The 19,477-nt window shown below is 43.4% G+C and overlaps 1 non-coding gene and 1 pseudogene across 1 annotated transcript; both read left to right on the top strand.

Moving 5' to 3' along the window:
- The first annotated feature begins 710 nt into the window (after positions 1 to 710).
- Positions 711 to 784, top strand: LOC123288380 (small nucleolar RNA SNORD113/SNORD114 family). Its single transcript, XR_006532055.1, has one exon. It is a non-coding gene; the product is annotated as a small nucleolar RNA SNORD113/SNORD114 family (small nucleolar RNA).
- A 15,845-nt stretch (positions 785 to 16,629) lies between these two features.
- On the top strand, positions 16,630 to 18,109 carry LOC106830981 (ribose-phosphate pyrophosphokinase 2 pseudogene; annotated as a pseudogene).
- Positions 18,110 to 19,477: the final 1,368 nt, after the last annotated feature.

Genomic DNA, 19,477 nt, shown 5'->3' with positions numbered 1-19,477 from the left:
CTGGCTGTGGCTGTTGAAGGGACCCTGCCCTCACCCAAGCGTCAAAGCCCCCTCTGGTTAAGATTGAACACAAGAATTTGGGGAAGGTTGTTTTTGATCTGGACTTTGGTCTTTTAACTCACAAAGACACGGAACTTTAGTTTTGGGTTTTAATTGTAGTGGTCTTTAACATTTTGGATTTTTATTTGCAAGATTTAATTTTTGAACCTTGATTTCTCTCTGTAAATTTAATTATGGGAGGGGATGGTATTTAAATTTGGGTGTCTCTAAGTTGTTGGCGTTTTATTGTCTAAACTTCTTTTGGCTTTGTTTACTTCTACTCAAACTTTAAGAGTAGGTTCTACCACTTCTCAATGCTTATACATGACAGATCATGGAGACCTCAAAGTGCTTTTCCATAATACTGTCTTGAATAGCTGCTCCCTTCTAAAGAAAATAGCCCCAAACAGTTCATGCTGTGCAAAGTTCTGGTTTCCAGGGAAACAAATCCTGTTACACTGTTGGACCAGAAACTAGAGTCTGGGCCGTCACTACCACCATGAGCGCCACCATCATCTGAATGTCTTTTATTTTTTAATTCTATAAACTGATGTTAGGGATATTCAAGGATCTGGTTCTTGAGTTTTTGTGAACATGTGTTTTATTATCAATGAATTAATGATTTAATCAATACAAATGTAGAAACAAATGAAGAAAAAGACACTCAAATGCAGACCAATGGTGAAGACTCGTGACATAGGAGTCATGGATGATGAAAGTACATGTCTGAAACTCTGAGGTCCAGCATGAAGTATTAGTCTTAGTATTAGCAAGGAATTAATCTATTCCTTCTATTGAAACTTTCTACAGAGAGACGCTAGGAGTATTCAAAGATCATATTCTTGTATTGATTTTATAAATATAGATTTGTTATGAATTGAATAATGATAGAACCATTAAACTAATATAAATATATAAAGAAGAACAGACTGAAGCATTGTTTAACTATGAACACGTGTGGTGAGGCAAAAATGTATTTTTGATAAGCATTGAAAACAGTGGTGCCCATTAAGAAATAAGTGGGTAAAGGTCTCACCTCTTCAACTAAGGTTATGGAGATTCTGATAAGGAAGAGTCAATTTTATTGTTCTGTGGCAGTCTCAAGACAGAATTGTTCCTTTTGGGAAGATAAAATTGTATATATTAAGGAAAAATAATAAATGCCTAAATACTGAGTCAAAGAAATGTAGAAAGCCAGGATTAATGCTGATTAGGTGATTCTCTGAATATCTTGAGAGTTTGGCTGGCATGGTCAGTCGACCCTGAGTGCAGTGATGAAACTGGACTCTGGCTGTTAACAGGGAAGCTGGGAGGCAGAAACTCAGGGAGCTCCAGCATGGTCCTGCTGCTCTGTGAGTCTCACTCGTTGACATCTCTAAGTGGTGGAGCTGGCACTTGATCTCAGGTCAGCCTGATGTCCAAATCCATGCTCTGTCTACTCCAGTCATAAGGAGTGTGAGGTCAGTGGGCATGAGGCTGGAGCAGAACATGGCCAGGAAACAGACTTAATCTACTTTATCCAAGGTTGACCCTGGCAGCATCTTTGGTGGTTAAACATTTCACTCCTGAATTTAAGAAGGAAAACCATGCATTATATCAGCTGGCCACCAGAGGGCACTGTGGAACAGGCAGCTAGTTGCTGAAGCCAAGGCTGTTTAGTTTTCCCCAGATCCTGCTTCAAACTCAGATTCTGGTCTTTCCGTCTGCTGCACTTAGTATTGGGTCACACCACAAGGCCAGCTAAAGGTTTGAATCTATACTATTTTACACTTACTTTTGAAAAAGAGAAATCTATTTTTCATGTTTTCTACATAAACTGCCTTTTTTGTGCTGTAAAAAATTGTCTTTAGGGGCCAGCCCGGTGGCTCAGCGCCTAAGTGTGCACCTTCTGCTTCGGCAGCCCGGGGTTCGCCGGTTCTGATCCAGGGTGCAGACGTGGCACCGCTTGGCACGCCATGCTGTGGTAGGTGTCACTCATATAAAGTAGAAGAAGATGGGCACGGATGTTAGCACAGGGCCAGTCTTCCTCAGCAAAAAGAGGAGGATTGGCAGCAGATGTTAGCTCAGGGCTAATCTTCCTCAAAAAAAAAAAATTGTCTTTAAGTATAATGTTGTGAATAAAAACATGGGCTCTAGATTTGGACTTACCTGGACTCTAATCTCAGTCAATCATTTATTAGTTGTGTGAGTTTAGTGGCTACTTAATGTCTCTGGCCTCAATTTCCTCATTTGTAAATTGGGAAAAATAACCATCTCTCAGGTTTGTAACAATTAACTAAGATAATATATGTAAGGCATTGGCATAGTTTCCATCATAGAGTAAGTGCTCAATAAATGGTGATAGTTACTACTACTATTTAAAGAGCCCTAGATCAACTTATTTTTATGGTTTTTCTGTGACTGCAATTCCATTTCAACAACACAAGCTAACTGTCACTTAGTCCGTAACATTTTCCCCAAGAATTGAGTCCCTAGTCTAGTCACCTTTGAATCTTCCATCACAAACTACAGTGCTTAGGCACAGGGGCTCAAATGATATTTGTTGAACTAATTGGTGACAATAGAGTGAGGAGCTTTTTTTTTTAAGATGAGACTGAGAAACTGGGCTTTATTACTCAGAAAATGGCTCAACTTACAAAGCAGTTAGCTTTAAGATTAGAAGGGGGAGTAAAATGAAGAAGCGAGGAGATTTGAAAATACATTCATGGTGATCACTAATAAAGCGATCATTTCTTGAGCACCTACTTTGTGCCTGCCCTCCAGAGGCTCACTGCCTGGCCGGGAGATAGAGATCTCCCTAGTTGTGATACAGTGTGATGAATACGTTAGCTTTTGAAGCATGTGAAGAGGAGAGGATGGATTCTGCTTGTGGTGGGAGTGGGAAGCAGGGAAGGCATCTGTGCCAGTTAGTCTTTTTTTCCCCGCCTCCCCACCCCCAATCCATTCTCTATCCATTCTCTGCCCTGCTCTGTGTCCTGGGATGCTGAATCCTGCATAGGCATGCCAGTGCTCTGTTGCCCTCTGGCATCTGGTTGGGTTCCTCCAAAGGGAAGCAACAGTGGGAGATCAAAGGGTGGGAGGAGAGAGAGGCTGGGGTATTTCTTGCCTGCTTCAGCACCGTCTCTAGCAGTGACTGTGAATGTCTGTGCAGCCCCTCCTTTGTGCCTCTAGCTCTCAAAGGGCTCGTGTAACAATATTTCCTCCTCTTGGCCCATTCAGTCTTGGGGTAGTAATGGCTTCCTACATTTGCTGTTGTCTGGGTGCCACCCTATCCCTCATTTATTTTTTTTATATTGCCCATATCTCTGTAAGTAAGCTTTCCACTTAAGAAAATCTCTTCATCTGGACTTTGCTGGGACCCAGATCAATACAGCATCCTAGAAGAGGAGACACTGGAGCTGGGCCTTGACAAATGAGCAGCATCTTGTCAAGCAGAGAAGAGAGAAAAAGGTATTCCAGACAAAAAGGACAGGCATGGAGATGGGAAAGATTTGTCACTTGGGGCTGCGATGGGTGATGTAGGGTAGCTGGAATACAGGGTGCAGCTGAAAATTGGATCTGGCTGAGACAGAACTGAGCCTGGTAGCATCTGGAGTGTGGAGTTAAGGGATTCCCTTCTCTAAAGGGTCTGTTTGCACCTTCCAGTTTACAAGGAGGATGGTGAGTCTTGGAGGTTGTATGTTCAGACCTGTTCAGGTTTATCTGATGGATTTGGAAGAAAGGTGCTGTGGAAGTCAAGATAAAGGGAGAGATTCCAGAGATCTTGAGATTTCATCACAAGGGAAGAAAGAGTCACAAGTATGAAGTGGCTTCAAAAAGGATCAGAAAGGAGTGATGGTCCCAGGAAAGCATGGTGACTATGCTTGAACTAATCCTAACTCGTCCCCCCAGGGGTGCACATCCTGAGGAGGAAAGGGGTTTTCTAAGAAGGGTTAAGAGCTGTCTCTCTAAGGTCTCTATATCTTCAGGGCCAGGCATTTTCCCTTGGGTACCTTGATAGGAGTCCTGTGTCACCAGGACTATCTCAGTCACACACAGGCCAAGTGGGCAACTGAACAGTTTGGAAAGAGGAGCGGAAAGACAATCAGGAAACCCGAGGTTGTTGCCAAGTGCCCATGTAACCTTGGGCAAATTACTCCCTTTTTTCAGGACTTCAATTTTCTCATCTAGCAAACAAAAGTTGAAATTGGATGTTTGGGTTCCCTTCTAGAATCCACCCTCTACCTTTGGTTGTCTCTACTTCAGTGGAAGAGAAAGTCAGCCAAGGGCCTGAGGTCCAAGTAGGGAGGAGAAGTGGCTGACCATGAGTGGCAGGTCGCATCCTCAAAGCCAGCCATGCTCATTGTTTCCTCCAGCCATCAGTCACCCATCACTGCCAGCTGTGATGTGTTTGGAATCTGTTGAGCATTGGTGGCCATTGAGAACTTGGGGGCACATTCCCACATCTGCTGATTGCCCATGACTTATTGTCCTGTGGGAATCTAGTGGTTTGGATACTGCGGTCAATCTTTTAAAGCTGTGATGCTTCCTGTTCTCCTCCTGCCTCTTCCTTTTCTTTCTTTCTTTTTTTTTTTTTGAGGAAGATTAGCCCTGAGCTAACATCTGCTGCCAATCCTCCTCTTTTTCTTGCTGAGGAAGACTGGCCCTGAGCTAACATCCATGCCCATCTTCCTCTACTTTATATGCGGGACACCTACCACAGCATGGCTTGCCAAACGGTGCCATGTCCACACCCGGGATCCGAACCAGCGAACCCCAGGCTGCCAAAGCAGAACTTGCGCATTTAACCGTTGCACCACAAGGCTGGCCCCTGCCTCTTCCTTTTTTGTTCTGTTTCAATGAGAGTGAACTTGAAAACTATCAGAGTGGAAACCACATACAGACGAATCATGGTCTGATGTAGAAGCCCTGTTGCTTACAGATTGAGTGAGGTCAGGCAAGCCATTTATCCTTTTTGAGTCTTGCTTTCCTCACCTTTTAAACTGAGGCAAAACTCATGCCTTTCTCTTCCACGCAGATATTCTGAAGATGCAGGAGGCTCTCAGATGTGAGATGCTTTAATTTGACCAACTTTCCATATTGACATGAGGGCCGACCTTGGATCCTTATTCATTCATCATTGGATACTGGCCGGTAACTTCCTGGTTGACTTTTGAAGCTATACTCCACCACTTTCCAAAAAGAACTGTGGCATCTACAAAATAATTGGTCATTATATTTCCTATAAAATAGAGAAATATACTAGAATAAAAGACCATGACCATGGGATGTGGTGAACCCCCGTAGATATGTGGGCCATGGGCTCACCTGCTTCCCCTGCTCTCTGGGAAGGAGTCTATTTACTTCCTCTTAAGGATTTCCTTTTGTCTCCTAATTGCTGCTTCTTGTGCCATGGGCCCCATTAACACTTCTTCATAGCAACCCTGTTATTTGTCATTGGTTTTAGCCAGCTTCATGGTCAATGTCTCATGAGGGTAGTAAGAAATGGGAAGGACCTTATTTTTCCCTCTACTGAATTGCCTGGAGATCATCTCTTAGTGACTGCAGCTGGAAGTGTGACATTTAATTAGTGGAGAAAATTGGGTCAGGCAACAGGCAGCCTGTGCCAGTGAGAGGGTAAGAAGAGGCTGGGGAAGAAGTGGCATGCTCAGTAGGGCAGTTTGGCCCAGGTTTTCTCCTAGATCCAGATCGGGTGCTCACATCACCACAGGTGGAGATTGTAGAAGCTTAGGGAATTTTCCATAGTGATGGGAACCACAAACGAGCCCCCACATACACCTAGTTTCTTCTAGTCCACCCTTTATCTATTTGGAAAATAAATGATGAATTCCCGAGAGGTAAGGACCTCACCCAACAAAGCCTGGCCTCCTGCTGGCCTAGTGACTGGTGCTTGAGGATGGCAAAATCTTGCACTGAGATTTGTGGCCTCTCAGATCACAGAACCCAAGATGTGATGAGCTGGGAAGGAGCTTACAGCACCTCTAGACCCAGTCCTGCACTTTATAGAAGAGGAAACCAAGGCCCAGAGAGGGGCCTTGACTTGCCTAAGGGACTCAGGGGCTGAGCTGGAACCAGTGCTTAGATCATTGGAACCTGGTTCGGAGCTCTTGGCTATGTCACTCCACCTCCATGACCAGATGGTGATGGTTGGGTTACCCTGGGTAAAATTACCCTCCTCTGCCCCAGAAGCCAATTGAAATCACTTGTGTCTGAGCTCCTGCTCTTGTCCATGGGTGTCCTAGAGATATGCATTCCCAGTTTATTTCCAAAGAACCATCTTTCTACTTGGAGTGATGCCTCAGCTGCCTTTGGGCTCCTAGCACCTTGAAAAGGCTGATAATCAGCAGCAGGAGCCAAAGGGCGCAGGGGACAGGAGGAGGGGCTTAGATGGAGCAGGAGCCAGAAAGGAAGAGGGCCCAGGAAGGAATTTAAAGGAAGTGTGTGTGTGGGGGGGGGGGGGGGGGGGGGGAGGGAGGGCGGTGGGCGGGGGGGTGGCATGGATCTGGCTTTAATACCTGCTCGTTACTTCTCAGTGCTGTGACCTTGGAGAAGTTACTTAACAACTCCAAGCCTTAGTGCCCTTCTCTGTAAAACGGGAATGAGGACATGTACTTCAGGGTTATATGAGAATTAAAGGAGGTACTGTATGTGATAAATAGATATGTTACATACATGTGTAAGAGATGATGTATGTGAAGTATATGAGATATGAGAGCACCCCACAGTGCTGGCTGTGCAGGAGGTGCTCCACAGGTGGGAGTTTCCTCACTCCCTCTCTGGTAACAGCGGCGGCAGCGCCTGGAGCGCCTCACATCTTTCACCCTTTGTGGAGCTCCCTCCCCTCAGGTCTCCTCCAGCTGTGCGGGTTGCATGTTCTAGTGACAAAGGTCAAAGTGGATAGTGTTTTGTTATTGTTTTTAAGAAAAAAAAGGGGATATTTATTGCGTCACATAATTTAACATTCTGCTTACCACCATGGCTAGATCCGGGCGTTCTAATGACATCAGCAGGATGCAGTCTCCCCATCTCTTAGCTTTGCTCTCCTCTGTGTTACGTCCATTCTCAGGCAAGCTCTTCCTTGATGGAGTTAAGAGCAAGGATGCAGACCCACATTCTGATGTCATCAGAAAGCACAGCAGAAAGAGCACCAGTAGAAGTGATAGAAAGATAATGTTTTTGTAGGGGACCCTGGAAACCTGATTTTTGCTACCCCATTCTAAGTGGTCCCCAGGAGAAACATGTGCCCAGAGGATAATAACGCTTGGGCATGGTAGTGGAAACTGCTGGTTGTCCCCTATTCTTCACTCTCTCCTTGCATGGTTGATCAGCTAAAGACTACATTTCTAAACTTCCCTTTCAGCAAAGTGGAGCCATGTAAGAATCATGCACAAAATTCTGGCCAACGAGATATGAATGAAGTGATAGAGTGTGAGATGGACATTACAGAGTACTCAGAAGAAGTAGTTCCTGGCAATTGTGGAGCTCTTGACCCATTCCTAGACCACCTACCTGGGCATTTGCATGAGTGAGAAAAAAAAAAACTGTCTTATATAACCCACTTGGTTAAGCCTAACCAATACAGGCACAAATGCAAAATACGGTGACCTAGTGAGCTAGATTAGACCATGCAGGGGACTCCTTTTGCCTAGGCTAGAGGCTGTCTTGGGCCTAGATTCAGAGCATATTGAAGACAAGCTAGGATTTTCCAAAGCAAAAGTTAGAACAGCTTTGCCTAGGGGGAGCTCCTGCTCTTAGTTGGTCCAGAGGTATGTGGCCGACAAAGCCCTCAGTGGCTGGTTCTCAGAAGGCTGGGAAAGGCTGCGTGAATGAATTGCATCCAAAGATCATCTGGCATTAATTTACTAAGTCCTTTACATTTCCTTTTCCAGAAACCCTTTTAAAAAACTGTTTTATTATGAAAACATTCAAACATTCACAACGTTAGAGAGAATCTTCATGCCCAGATCCAACAATTATCAACATTAGGCCATATTTACTTAATCTTTGTTTCATCCTCCTTCCTTTCTCCTTCCTTCTTTCTCTCTGACCTTCCTCTCTCTCTTTTATTTTATCTTTTGGATGTAGCCTTTTAAAGCAAATCTCTGTCAATATGTTATTGTGTCCCTAAATGCTTCTGCACATATTTCTTAAAAATTTTCTTACAAAATAATAATAAAATTGTCACACTTAATTAAATTAGAAATAACTATTAATATTATTTAATACTCGATCTGTATTCAGATTTACCATTTGCCTCAAAACTGCCTTTTTACAGTAGATTGTCTGAATTAGGATCTAAACCAGATCCACCCACTGCATTTAGTTGTTACACCCACAAACTTTTTTTTTCCAATAGTTTTATTGAGATCATAACAGTTTATAACATTGTGTCATTTTGGATGTACATTATTATTTATCAATTTCTGAATAGATTTCATTGTGCTCACCACCAGTAGTCTAATTTTTGTCCATCATTGTGTATATGTGCCACCTTACCCCTTTTGCTCACCCCCCAACCCCCTTCTCCTCTGGTAACCACTGGTCTGTTCTCTTTATCCATGTATTTGTTATCTTCCACATATGAGTGAAAGCAAGCAGTATTTGTCTTTCTCTGTCTGGCTTATTTCACTTATTTCATCCCCTCAAGATCCCTCCATGTTGTTGCAAATGGGATGATTTGTCTTTTTTATGGTTGAGTAGTATTCCACTGCAAATATATATACCACATTTTCTTTATCCATTCATCTCTAGAAGGGCATTTGGGTTGCTTCCATGCCTTGGCTATTGTGAATAATGCTGCAGTGAACATAGGGGTGCATAAATCTCTTTGGATCACTCATTTCAAGTTCTTTGCACAAATACCCAGTAGTGGAATAGCTGGATCGTATGGTATTTCTATTTTTAATTTTTTGAGAAATCTCCATAGTGTTTTCCATAGTCGCTACACCAGTTTGCATTCCCACCAGCAGTATATGAGGGTTCCCTTTTCTCCACATCCTCTCCAGCATTTGTTGTTTTTTTGCTTGGTAATTATAGCCATTCTGACTGGTGTAAGGTGATATCTCATTGTAGTTTTGATTTGCATTTCCCTAATAATTAGTGATGTTGAACATATTTTCATGTGTCTGTTGGCCATCTGTATATCTTCTTTAGAAAAATGTCTGTTCATATCCTCTGTCCATTTTTTGATCGGGTTGTTTGTTTTGTTGTTGAGTTATATGAGTTCTTTATATATTTTGGAGATAAACTCCTTGTCAGATAAATGATTTGCAAATATTGTCTCCAGTTTATACCAACAAACTTTTGACCAGAGCTGCTGCAGCCACAGAATCTGACAGACAGCATTATGATAACTCTGCCTGTCCTTAGAGAGTGGCCACTCAGAGGGAGGTAAAGAACAACGGGTGTGAAAGTCGGGTAATCAAATCCACAGGTCCCTGCTTTGCTCAGACAGGCAATTTCTTTAGTTTTTGTGTTTGTAATAGCTCACTGAAGATGAACAATACAAGGGTGAGACACCTGTAGCTCCTGATCCAAATCCAACCCTTGGCTTAGTTTTATACATATGAGTTCATTTGAAATTCACTAATCCATGCCTTCTCATGCCACATATGCTGAGCATGAATTATATGTCATGTACTGTGTTAGGTACAGTACAAAGGGCACAAAGATCCTTAAGAAAAGCTAGCAGGGGCCAGCCCGGTGGCATAGTGATTAAGTTTGCGCACTCTGCTTTGGCAGCCTGAGGTTGGCTGGTTTGGATCCCAGACATGGACCGAGCACCACTCATCAAACCATGCTGTGCTGGCGTCCCACATAAAATAGAGGAAGATCAGCACAGATGTTAGCTCAGCAACAATCTCCCTTAAGCAAAAAGAAGAAGATTGGCAATAGGTGTTAGCTCAGGGCCACTCTTCCTCACATAAAAAAAAAGAGAAAAGCAAGCAAAGAAGCTCTTAATTAGATGGAGGACACAGGTGTGCCCCTTGAGCTGTGGGGTATTATGCAGAGATGGAGCAGAAAGAGGGGCTGTGGGTGTACAAAGGGAAGAGGAGTGTGATCACCTCTACCAGGAGTGGCCAGGAAAGGCTTTCCAGAGAGGTAATTATTGAGCTGAGTTTTGTTGGTTGTTTGCCTGGTAAGAGGAAAAGCATTGTGGGTAGTAGGAACAGAATATGCCAAGGCACTGAAACTTTCTAAAATGCTGCAAAGATCTTGAGCATCATTGTTTTTAAAGTCATGTAATGGATGTTTGGCCTAGGAAAACCATTCATTTTATCTGCAAAATATGCCTTCAGATTTTAAATAGGGGTGAAAATGCTTTTTAGAAAAAATTTGACAATGTTATTTTTTAAAAGTCTACTGGATTATGCACCATTCATCCCTGCCCTGCCTCCATCCCTTCCCAGGCCAAACAAGATTCACTCTTGGCCAGTTCCATTTCTTTCTGAGGCCCCCTTTACCATTTCCCAACCTCTTTTCTCATGCTGATCAAGATAAAACCAAAATAAAATGCTAAAAATGTCCCCATGCTTAAAAAAACCCGAACCTTTAATAAATTACTTGTTACCTTTATGATTTTGATTAGCTATTCATCATGAGTCAATGACACTTGATGGAAAAGTGAAGTCCCCACCTGTGGCTTAAAGCCAAGCCCAGATTGCAGCTTTGAGGGGATTCTTGAGGGAGTCCCATTAATAACCCTAATGCCCTTAGGGAAGAATGAGATGGTCAGATTCTAGTTGCATCTCCATCACCTGAGCAGTGAGACCCAGCCATTTTGTGAATCAACTGATAAAGGAGGTGGCGAGGAACGTAGGAAATGTGTTCTCAGTTCTCACTCGAGTAGCTCTGAAAGGCAGGCCAGATTGGTACAACTCTCTGTGCAGTAGGCAGAGGAAATATGGCGTGTGGTTTAAAGTCTTGACTTTGGGGACTCAGCTCACAGCCACCAGCCAAGTGGTCTTGAGTAGGTGACATTTAGCATGGTCTTTCCCTTGTGTCAGGCACTGTTCAAAGCATGCTCCTTCTCACAGCAACTCTGTGAGTTGGGATGTGTTATTGTCCCCTGTATCAGTCAGGATTCTCCAAAGTAACTGAACCAACAGGAGACATATGTCTGTCTGTTTGTCTATCTATCTATCTGAAGGAATTGCATTATACAATCGTGGGGGCTGGTAAGCCCAAAGTCCATAGGGCAGGCCAGTAGGCTTGGGCAGGAACTGATGTTGCTGGAGGCAGAATCTTCTTCCTCTGGGAAACCTCAGTTTTGGCTCTTGAGGCCTTTCAACTGATTAGATGAAGCCCACCCACGTTATTGAGAGTAAGCTCCCTTGTTTAAAGTTAACTGATGGTAGCTGTCAACTACATCTGCAAAATATCTTTACGGCAACACCTAGATTAGTGTTTGATTAAATAACTGGCCACTATAGCCTACCCTAGTTGACACATAAAACTAACCATCACATCCCCTTTTATAGATGAAGCAACTGAGGCAGAGTGTTAAGAATGCGCAAGGTCTGATGTGGCAGAGTCAGAATTCCAGCCCAGGCTCCACAGCTGTGCCCTTCACCACTGTGTTGCTCCATGGCCTAGCTGGTTGCATTTTCCTCAAGTACAGAAGAGGCTAATAATGCCTGTCTCTTTTTACTCCCAGGATTCCTATGCTTATTGATGTGTTTTTCTTTTGTCTCATTCCAAACTGGATTCGAGGAGGCTCTGAGAAATCAACCAGGCAATTCCCATAAAAGCGTTTTGAAGAACAGTAAGGGAAATGTAAGAAAACTAACATTGACTGGGCACCTATATGTGCCAGACACAACACCAGCATCTGCATATTTGTTGTTTAACACTCAACAAAAATTGCAAATCTTCCATCACTTGAGGTTCTTTGAGGGCAAATAGACCTTGTTCATATGGATATCCTTGATGCTTTTCACAGGGCTGGGAGTAGTGTAGACACCCAATAAGTGCCTATAAATCAACGGAATTATTGCCCAGTGGTGTGATATGAAACCAAGGTGATCGTTGCTAAGAGCTTCTTGGGCGGGCAAAGGATTTTCTGTGGGATCCAATATGTTCCAGGAGGTGAAAGAGTAATCCCAGCTCCTGTTGCCCTGGAGAGGGAAGGAGGAGTCTTCTCCAGAGACTCACTGGGGAAATCATCAGCAGGTGAACTTGCTAAATTTATCTACTCCTTTTATGCAACACACTCCCCAGACTGAAAAACACTGCCACGTACGTCACCTGGACTCTTCAAAACTTGCTCCTCCTGTAGGCAAATCTCTCCATTTAATAGGTACTGAGTTCCTGTAATTCCCAGCCCGGGGAAGTGTCCCCCTGGAGGGAGGTAACATGTGTGGGTTTCTGCCCTGTGGCTTATTCCACATCAATCCCTCTTCACATAAACTCAAAGCAGCAAAATAGCCAGCCCAACATGCAAAGGGCTTTGTGTTAAGCGGATGTATATTAAGGAGTGGTTACACGTAGGCAGGGTTCAGGTACTATTTCAGTATTAGTGAAATATATCCTGCCAGACAATCAGGTTTGTCGTAGGCTCTGGGAGGACTGGAGCTTTCTGAAATTCCTAGGAATTCTTTAAACATGGGTCTCTTGATCTAAGGGAAGTGTTCTTCCTGAGAGGTGAAGAGGCATTGGCCTCTCTTCTTGCGTCAGGAGGAAAGCGTGTGAGGTTTTGGAGTTAACCACCCATGGTGACTGGCTCTGTCACTTCCTAGCCATTTGAGATGGAGCAAGTTACTTTCCTCTCCAGGTCTCGTTTCCCATATGTATATGTACATACATATAGAATTGGGAGATATTATGTACATCATAGGGCTGTTTTGAGCATTACCATGAGATTATATATGTACAGAACCTGGCCTGCAGTAACTACTCAGTACATGTTGGGTCTCATCCTTTCCCAAACCACTGCTGAGGGCTGGCCCAATGCACACTGTGGGAAGGCCACTCTTCCCCCATTGCTGAATGAATCTAGAAGAAATCTAATTAAAATGGACACCAGGAAGATCTGAGAGGGGAGATTGTGGCTGAAGGTGTGGAGGTTGAGGTGTCTGCCTGTGGGGTGGGTTCTGGGAACTATAGCATGTGCTGTCAGTGCCTCCTGCCATATCCTCTTGGCCTACCCTGTAGGTCGTTTGAATCTTGGGTTTCCATGTCACACCAATGACCTCCCTTAAGCACATGATTCTTTCTTTTTAAAGGTCTTCTTTGGTGAGCATGCTATGCTTGGAAGTGCTGGGTAATTAATGCCCCCAGGAGTGACACTCATCTGATGGGGATGGGAGTTGATGGATAAAAATCCCAGAAATTCTGGGATGTGTTCTACAGTCTCTTGGAGCGTCCCTAGTAGTCCATAGCAGCAATGCACTTATTAACACATCTTGTCACACCCTGTAACATACTTCTCTGCTCCCTCACTTGCTTCCTGGGATGACCTCCAAAAGTACTTGTACCCAAATCATTTTCAGTATCTGCTTTTGGGGGAACCTCAACCAAGAGAGAAACCCATAGCCCTGTTGCCTCCTGAGGTGTCAGCCCTGCTTCTTCATCCTGGCCCAGCTCCTAGATATTCTCTTCTTCCTTTCTCATGAACTCCCGCTCCATTTCACAACTGCCATCTTTTTTTTGTGTGTGTGGGGGGGGTAAAGATTTTATTTTTGCTTTTTCTCCCCAAAGCCCCCTGGTACACAGTTGTATATTTTTTAGTTTTGGGTCCTTCCAGTTGTGGCATGTGGGATGCCCCCTCAGCATGGCTTGAGGAGCGGTGCCATGTCTGCGCCCAGGATCTGAACCGGCGAAACCCCGGGCCGCCAAAGGGGAGCGTGCAAACCCAACCACTTGGCCACGGGGCCGGCCGCTGCCATCTTTTTTTGTTGGAGAAGATGACTTCAATTCCCAGGATTGTGGAAAATAACCAGTCTCTGATTCTCTCCTTCTTTCCTGTGTTTGAACCAAGCCAAGAGTGTCCCTCTTTCAGTGAGAAAGAAGGCACTTTCTTTTGCTTTGCCAAACTTGACTGCAATTGTCAGTCTGTTTATTATTTGTAATAATACCTGGGGGGATTTTTCTTAAGAAATATTTTTGCAAATGAAAGAACCCTCCTCTTGGAATGAGAACTCAGTTTATGACACAACTGAGCATAGCTATTGTAGTGGACACTTAGGATTGTCCTCCCAAGACCCCTTTCCTTGGAACTGCCTCTTCATCCATCCACGCAGTTAGAACAGAAGTTCTACTGTTAGTACAAGCTGACTCCCAACTCCTGGCTTCAGCTGATTTATCCAGGGATTGGCATCTAACTCAAGCTCAGCCAATGAAGCCCTTTCCAAAGATTTTTGACTTGGGACCAGATAGACCTTGAATTCAGTTTCTCTACAGTGACTGAAGTTGTGAGATGTAAATTTTGGTTGCTGTCAGCACCCAAGTTTCCTGCTATGTGAAAAAATCCAGTCTGAGTGGGAAAGAGTGACATCAGTATGCAAAGAGGAGCAGAGGTGAGCGAGGGAGGGAGAGTCCTGGCAGCACTCATGGTCCTGTTCCAATCGCAGCCCAGCTGCATCCCTGGACATCCCCTCAGGCTGGAAGTTTAACCTTTTCCTGGATACTGAGAACAACCAGTTCCATTTAGCTAATTGAATTGTATTTCTGTTACTTGCAGCCCCAAAGTCCTAAATAACAGAGAGAGAAGCTTCAAACTCTTAAGGCTATATGTAGGGTTCCAGCATGACTTCTAGTTCTTCCTAACTAAGGAATTGTTGGAAAACTATAGTGGATTTTATGGTATCTCTTAAACATCAATCCTACCCCTCCACCACTCGGGAGCAGTCATGCCGTGGGGGGATTGTCTATAGCTCCAGGCGAGGGTCTGAATTGTTTAAGGCAATAATGATCATCTCAACACCTGTGCAGTGATTGAGTCAGAAGAAGGCATGTGACTCAATTTTGGGATGTTTGCTGGGGGGTTTTGGGGAAAGTTTATCCGTTCTTGAGAGAGACCCAGAGGAAGAGCTGTGCTGTTCTTTCCCAGAGCCTTGTTGTGTGTGGATGTGAGGCTGGCACCCGCTGTAGCTATTTCCGTGCCAGTCTAGGGATGAAACCCAAACTTGGAGGAGGTCAAAGAAATGGAGATAGAGCTACCCTATGTCTGTCTTCCAGTTTAATGGACCAATGTATTTGCTTATAATTTAAGCTAATTTGGGTTGGGTTTTCTGTCTTATTGTTGTTGTTTTGCTGCTGAAAGCATGCTAACCAATACAGAACTCTCAGCCAATGGACCACAGGAATAATCTTGTTCAGATCAAGCCTTCTGTATCAGAATCTATCACCCCTCTTCCATTTGTCCCGTGTTGTTCTCATTCTACTGGGATGAATTCCAGTAGATGGTACCCTCGTATCAAGGCCTGTGATTCAACTTTTGCAATTGTTAGCAAAAAGTTTATGTTTATTCCAATTTTCATCAATCGATTTCTGCAGAGGCTTGTTTTCTCCAATATGTGCTGCAAAATGCTGAGGTCATTCTGTTTTTGCTTTTCTGGGAGTGGCTTTTATCTTTTTGCTTGGCTAAGAAGCTCTCTCTCCATCTGATGCTTTGTCTGGTGCCTGTTTTCAATCTCAATAAACTTTCTCTGCTTTGTTGCTCTAGTCTCTGTGGCAAGAAGAGACACCTTCTGATTGGGGTGTCGGCTGGGCACAGAATTGTACCCCCACCCCACTGCATAGCACAGTGACACTTCCTGTAACATGGTCTACATCCTCTCTGGTAAGAGTAGCACAAGGACATGCCTAATGAACTCAAGGGCTCTTAGTGCCGGGCCACAAAGCACACAGGCCTTTTTTCTTCTAAATGTTTTCCTACTAATCATAGGGAAGGAGCATCCAAAGAAACGCATATTGGGGAAATTACAATGGATCAACAAATCTCAAAAAGTTCTAATTGCAGTCATTTTATAGTCTATACTAAAATATTGGTGGGGTCATTTTCTTTTTATGTGATAGTCCTTTTCTTTGCTCACATGGCAAGAGAGTGGATGAGAAAGATGTGAAGTAATGTGTGGCATAAATAAGAATATCTCTTCAAGGGGCCGGCCCTGTGGCCGAGTGGTTTAGTTTGCATGCTCTGCTGCGGCGGCCCGGGGTTCACTGGTTCGGATCCTGGGTGCAGGCCTACACACCGCTCATCAAACCATGGTGTGGTGGCATCCTACATAGAATAACTAGAGTGACCTGCAACTAGGATGTAGAGCTATTTACTGGGGCTTCAGGGAGGAAAAAAAAAGAGGAAGATTGGCAACAGATGTCAGCTCAGGGCCTGTCTTCCTCACACACACACACACACACACACACACACAAACAAAAGAATCTCTCTTCCAGAGCTGGATTCACTGCCCCAGGCCAGCACCCCCCCCCCCCCCCCCCCCCCCGCTTCCTTCTCCTCTTCCATCGTGAGGGGCAGCTCTTTCCTGCTCCTGCCATTACCACCTTAAGGATCCTCTGGCTCTGCCAATCCCCAGGCATACCCAATATGGTGGTGTTCTGTGGCAGCTCACACCAGGACCTGTCCCAGAAAGTGGTGGATAGACTGGGGCTGGAGCTGGGCAAGGTGGTCACTAAGATGTTCAGCAATCAGATCAGCATAGACATTGGTGAAAGTATGAGAGGCCAAGCTGTCTATATCATTCAGAGTAGCTGTGGAAAAATTGACACCTTGATGAAACTTATTATGATCAACAGTGGTAAAGCCACATGGTCCTCCAGAGAGAAGGTGGTACTCCCATGTTTTTCATCCTCCCGACAAGAAAAAAAGGATGAGAGTCACGCTCCAGTTTCTGAAAAATTTGAAGCCAATCTGCTTAGAGTAGCTGGGCCAGATCACCCCATTCCCATGGATCTGCCTGCTGCTCAGATCCAGGGCTGCTTTGATATCCCAATGGGTGACTTACATGCAGAACCAAGAGAATATTGCTGACTGAAGGAGCTGTGTCATTGTTTCCCCCAAAGCGGATGGCTACATCATTTCCGGACAGACTCAATGTGGAGTTTGCTTTGCTTCATCGAGAGAGAAGGAGAGCCATGGGCGTGAATAGGGTGATTCTGGTTGGTGATGCTGAAGATCAGGTGGCCGTCCTCGTGGACAACATGACTGATACATGCAGCACAAAATACAATGTTGTAGTCAAGCTACTCTATGACAGTGCCAGCAAAGTTTACGCCATTTTTACTCATGGAATCTTCTCTGGGCCAGCTATTTCCAGAATTTATAATGCTCCCTCTGAGGCTGTTGGCGTCACAAACACCGTTCCCCAAGAGGATGAGATGATGCACTCCTTTAAGATTCAAGTTACTGATATTTCAATGATTTTGGCGGAGGCAACCCAAAGAGCAGACAACAGCAACTGTCTCTTACTTGTCAAGCCATGGCCCCCTAGGCCTCCAGAATATTATGACTTCAAACATTGTACCCTGAGTTTAAAAAATTATTTTGACTTTAGAATTCAATAAAATATAGAATGATGAATACTAAAGCATCAGATCTCTGTTGTAAACCTTGGAACATATCTTTATGGTTTTAGGAGACAATGGATAGGGATAGAGGACTGTTTGTTTTTAACTGAACTTGTCTTGAATGAGAAATGTCTGTTATTTTTCCTTGTTGTGATGGATAAGGTTTACCTTTGTTCTTATGATACTTTGAGGCCACAATCATATAATGTAATTGCTTTGCTGTGATGGATTTATACTTCAAGTTAAGGTCTAAAAAACTCCAGCTGTGGAAGCAACATAAATGGATTCTAGACAGTACTTCATCTAAGTTTCCATGCCCAGAGAAGCTAATGTCAACTCATCATGTGATACTCAATTTATACCATAAATTATGAACCTGGGGAAAAAAATAAAATAATGATCCTCAGATAGAAAACATGATTTAAAAATCTGCATTGTCTTTCCCTGGCTTGAGAATTTGTTATTCTATCATTACTTAACATTATGTTTGTATTTTAAAGTATTGTATACACACTTGTGAATTAATTAGGCTGGATTTGGCCATACTAAGCAGCCAAATTTTAATTTAAGGATATTTGAAGGTTGTAATCCAGCCCAGTTGATAAGGATCTTCAGTATGCAGCTGATCCCGGTGCTTGCCCATCTCTGGCTCCTCACTGATCCAGAAGCTGTAAGACCAACCTCATTTTCTGGTCACATCTACCTCTGTTGAACGCAGAAAGATCTAACCTCTATCTAGTCAAATAAAGGAGTCAGGGAAATATGAACATGCAAAAGTCATTGAACCAAAACATAAATTGTATCAACCAACCAAATAACGTGTTCATATTAGACCATATTATATGCTGACAATATCCAGAAATAGTGGTACTGTGGTGTCTATATGGAATAAATGTTCCTCCAGTTCAATGGTAAACATTTTCAATAAAATCATGTAGGAAACTAAAAGCAAAGTGACAAAAAAGAATATCCCTTTCTTCTTAAAGAATGTCTCATTCCTTTTTACTGAGTGTTTCTTGGAAGTTGGTCTAGTCATGAGCTGAAGGAGCAAAGAGGCATATCAAAAATGTCTGGGATCCACAGAAACTTGTACAAGAATGTTCGTAGCAGCATTATTCATGATTACCAAATGGTAGAAATAACCCAAATGTCCACCAATAGATGAACAGACAATTTGTGGTATATCCATACAATGGAATATTTTTCAGCCATAAAAAGGAATGAAGTACTGATACATGCTACCACACGGATGAACCTGGAAAACATTGTGTTAAGTAAAGGAAGCCAGACACAATAGGTCACATAATGTGTGATTCCTTTTCTATGATATATCCAGAATTGGCAAATCCATAGAGACAGAAAGCAGGTTAAAGGTTACCAGGGGATTTGGGTAGGGGAAAATGAAGAGCAATTGCTTAACAGGTACAGAGTGTTTTTATGGGGTGATGAAAAGGTTTTGAAACTAGAGACAGCTGGTGTTTGCACAACATAGTGAATACACTAAATACCACTGAATTGTATACTCTAAAATGGTTAATTGTATGTTATGTGAATTTCACCTCAATTTTAAAAAAGCAGCAGGGAAGGAAAAATCTGAGCCCCTACCCTTTCCCAGCTCCACATTCTGATTTGCCTCCTAGGGAGCAAATTGATGTGCAAGCTCACGTTATAAGGGATGTGAGGTGACTACCTGACTTAGGGTGACTCATCATCATTTATTAAGTAACCTGGAGGCTTAAGAGCAGTGCATTTTGGGCAATTTGCTGATTCCTTTAGGCAATCTTAACACGAAGCCCCGTGGGTAGCAAGAAACAGCATGTGATTAGAACAGAAGCAATTACTCTTAGAAAAGCATCATTAATTTCAAAAGCTCTTGTCCTGAGCTATGTGGCTAAGTGGAGACAAATTAGGATGC

Source organism: Equus asinus, chromosome 1 (assembly GCF_041296235.1).
Source record: "Equus asinus isolate D_3611 breed Donkey chromosome 1, EquAss-T2T_v2, whole genome shotgun sequence".
Classification (NCBI taxonomy): Eukaryota; Metazoa; Chordata; class Mammalia; order Perissodactyla; family Equidae; genus Equus; species Equus asinus.
This window is presented reverse-complemented; position numbering and strand designations above follow the sequence as displayed.